This window comes from Nanorana parkeri, unplaced genomic scaffold (genome assembly GCF_000935625.1).
Source record: "Nanorana parkeri isolate BGI_ZX_2015 unplaced genomic scaffold, ASM93562v1 scaffold118, whole genome shotgun sequence".
NCBI lineage: Eukaryota > Metazoa > Chordata > Amphibia > Anura > Dicroglossidae > Nanorana > Nanorana parkeri.
Window position 1 is genome coordinate 151,349 of NW_017306386.1, and position 3,715 is coordinate 155,063.

The following is a 3,715-nucleotide window of genomic DNA, read 5'->3' on the forward strand; positions in this document are numbered from 1 at the left end:
GGGGGGAAGAAAAATCGAACAGAGAAACAACTAAACAAATGACATTAAATTGTGTAAATTTGATTTTCAATTTTATCATTAAACATTTGGGTTTTATGCACTGGTGTCTTGAATTTGCATTTTTTTTTATCCCATGTCTGTTTTTTTCTTTAGAAGTGTTTCTTAAAAGGACCACTAAGTTTAAAATGTGACTGTTTAGTAAATTCCTTTTTTGTGGTGTGGTAAGGGAGTGAATAGCACTGTAAAATCTGTATCCATTTAGACCTGTAAATGTGGACAATGTTTTATTTGGCTGTACATTACTGCTCTATTGGCTGACTCTGTACCATGGTGTAATGGACACGTATCTTTTTGAATGTGATGTAAAATTTTGTACAGTAAAATTTTTTATATTTTCTATCAACTGAGTTTGTCTTCCAGAATTGCTATTAATTTAAACAGTTAGTATTAACAAAGGTTCTGTATTAGTTATGCAACCAGCAGACGTGCACTCCTATGCTATTGAAATTCTGGATATTTAGGATTCTTTAAAGTCAATAAATCCATACTATCAAAAATAAAAGAGTTGTGTTTTATTTTGTGCGCTATTTTATTTGTCTTATAATTGTTGAGATCAGTATCAAGTCAAATACAGACGATCAAGCTTATTAAAAGAGCATTAAGTCTAAGGGCTTGTTTACGCCATGTCCATTGAGCCGCATTTGAATGGTGTGAAACCAATGAATTCTCTGTGCCCTGTTCACACCATACAGGTGCAGTGCTGTGCAGAAAAACACAGCTCAAGTCTCATAAATACCCAAATGCAAAGTCCTTGTCTTCTCGTGGATTTTTTTATGTCCTGGAGTTACTAACAGTATGTTAACGCTTGCAACCTGCAGACAAGGACTGTACATATGGCTATATATGAAACTTTTATAAGCAAGTACCAGCAAGCAGCACTGTATATATGCAGAAACCAATAGCAACAAGAACGTGGTGTGGTATTTTGTATTTGGTATTTAAATTCTTAGAATTGCAGACTCCCATCTATACACATCTGCAGCTGTTTGAAACATATTCGGTTTAACAACCATATGTCTGAGTAAAATTTGCTAGCTAGAGTACGTAATGTCTGTTTATAAGTGCACCAGGCATTTTTTTTCTTTCTCAAACTGCAGCAAGACCTTTATTAATGGTTATAGCATTCTTGCACTGGGCTTAGGAGTGGATTTACTGTTGCATTTAACTGGGCCACTACATTCTCAAAACGTTGTGGAACATTACTTTCTCCAAAAGGTACACATACAGTATGTTGTAGCTGTTTTACCTATAAAAGGATTTGTATATTTATCCATCCAGTCCTTAGATTTATACAGCTCTACCTCACAGCACAGCCCTCTCTGGCAGGACAGGAGACCTGATTTTTTATTTTTCTTCCGGCTGCAGTTCAGGAACACTTATAGGTTTCGTCCCACCCCCCTTCCCAGCCTTTGAATGGGCAGTAAAATGGAAGCATCACATTGATAAGCTAATCTCTCTGTTACTCTGCTCTGCCCTCCCATCGGCATGTTTCGCGCACTGCAGCAGCACAACTAATTGGCTCCTTGTGCTGCTGCTACCTCCCTCAGTCTGAGGTCTGTTGTACAGGGACAACAAGAGGTTGAGAAATCGAATTCAAGTACTTACACTGCATACATATTAAATAATAAAGGATGTATTAATTTGTGACTTTTATATCTGGCTTGAGATCAGCTTTAACACTGACTGTCTATGATTCATTGAGGTTCATTCAAAAAAAGAGAATAATTTAGGCTGCCATTGCTGGACCTCCTGAGAATGCTTTGTTCCTTGGCTGTCCTCCTGATGCCTTGGCTTTAAGGCGGTTTGAGCACTCACCTGGAAAGCATGTATAGGGATAAGAAACGCCAACATTCTGATACATTTACAGCATGCTTGTTCTGGGTCTGTGAATTCAATGTACTGAATCGGGCACCACCAAGAAACCATCCAACAATGCTGGCCCCCCCATATGTCTCATTACAGAGTCACTCCAAGTAGAAGTGAGGTAAGTGTTCTAATCATATACAGTATGATGAACACGTTCGATAGTGAGGCCACAGTTTCTTATCTTGGTGAATAGGTAACATACCTTTTGTACTTTCTGTAACCCATATTGTAGACACGTGTCTCTCAACCCCTTGTTTAACATGACAAAAGCATGATTAAAAAAAACACATAATAAAATGTTTTACAGTCTGCTTTAATCACCTGCACTCCAGCGATGCAGCATCCCCAAGATCCTTCATCAGTCCTAACATCTTTGCCCAATCTCCTTCTGGGTTTGGCATCTTCAACCATCTTGATTGACTAGACCAGGGTGGCATACTTCCCGTACATCTACACCGGAGTTAGTTGATCCCAGCACCAAAACATGCTGAGATTGTACACTGAGCTACATATGCTTGGCTCAGTGTGCAATCTTTTAAAAACCTCTGAACCAGAAAGTAAGAAACATTTACTGTAGAAGGAATATACAGAGTCTCTCCTGTAATAAAAAAAACAAAAACTTCCTGTTAGCAAATATTTGTTTGAAAACGAATGTTCTACTTTACCTTGAGTTTTACAAGTTTTGTAAGGGTTCAGTTCTATTTATACTAGCCTCCTAAATGCCAGAATGCCAAAATATTTATAATCAATATAATCCTAATGGGAGATATTACTTTCACACCTACAAAAATGATTGGGAGGACATTCTTCAATTAACTCTCCAGGTTTCACCTTCTACTCCTCTAATCCAGTATACTGTACATTCATTAGTAAGGCTTGCTTTGTATAGTTATTGCTCAGCTGGGCACAGTTAAAATATGTTGTGGTTAGCTTCTGAAGGGCTCAATGTCCTTAGCTCCATTGTCGCGGTCACTGCTGTTGTTGATGGTTTAAACACCATTATGCCTTACAGGGCACAGTTGTAATCCTTAAAGTAGCACTGAAACTCACAAACGTTTTATCAATAACAATACCAGATCAAAAAATATACATTGACCAGTAAAGTATTTCTTTACTTTTTTTGCCTAAGGTCTTACAGTCGTCATGTTTCTGCATAGCTGACTCCAACTCTCTCTGCTCCGCTTCCCTGAACTTCCTGTCTAGTACAAGGTTACAAGGGAATGAGCAGGCTTCACCAGCTCTCCATCATCGAGCTTGGAGAGAGGAGTAGGTAGAGACTTGCTTTCTTGTGTCTGTGTGCTTGTGGAGACACACACACAGCTTACTAGCACACACAAAGGTGGCTCCATAGAACACGGCTTACTAGCACACACAAAGGTGGCTCCATAGGACCTTGCAAGGGAAAGAAGCCAACCTAAAACAGGATATCAGGGCCAGTGCTCAGGGAATCAGCTGATTCTGCAGCAAACTAAACCCTTTAAACCTCAAGGAGCAGCATCCATTGAACAGAGAAAGACGGCCATCACCTTACTGCAGTGCGCTAGAAAAATGATTATTGCCAAGTTTTGTAATTAATTGGTGTCTTTGAAGAGAATCGCCCTCACTTCCCGTGCTGCTAACAATCTTGTCACTATGACAGGTGACAAGAAAATATCTCCCCAAAAACTGACAGGGGGTCTAATTGTTGCCTATTCTGTCTCAAGCAAAAATGTTTTGGGCTAGAGATACAATTGAAAGTAGAAGTAAACACTTACCCCCCCCCCCCCCCCCCCCGGGGGCAAAAAGCCCA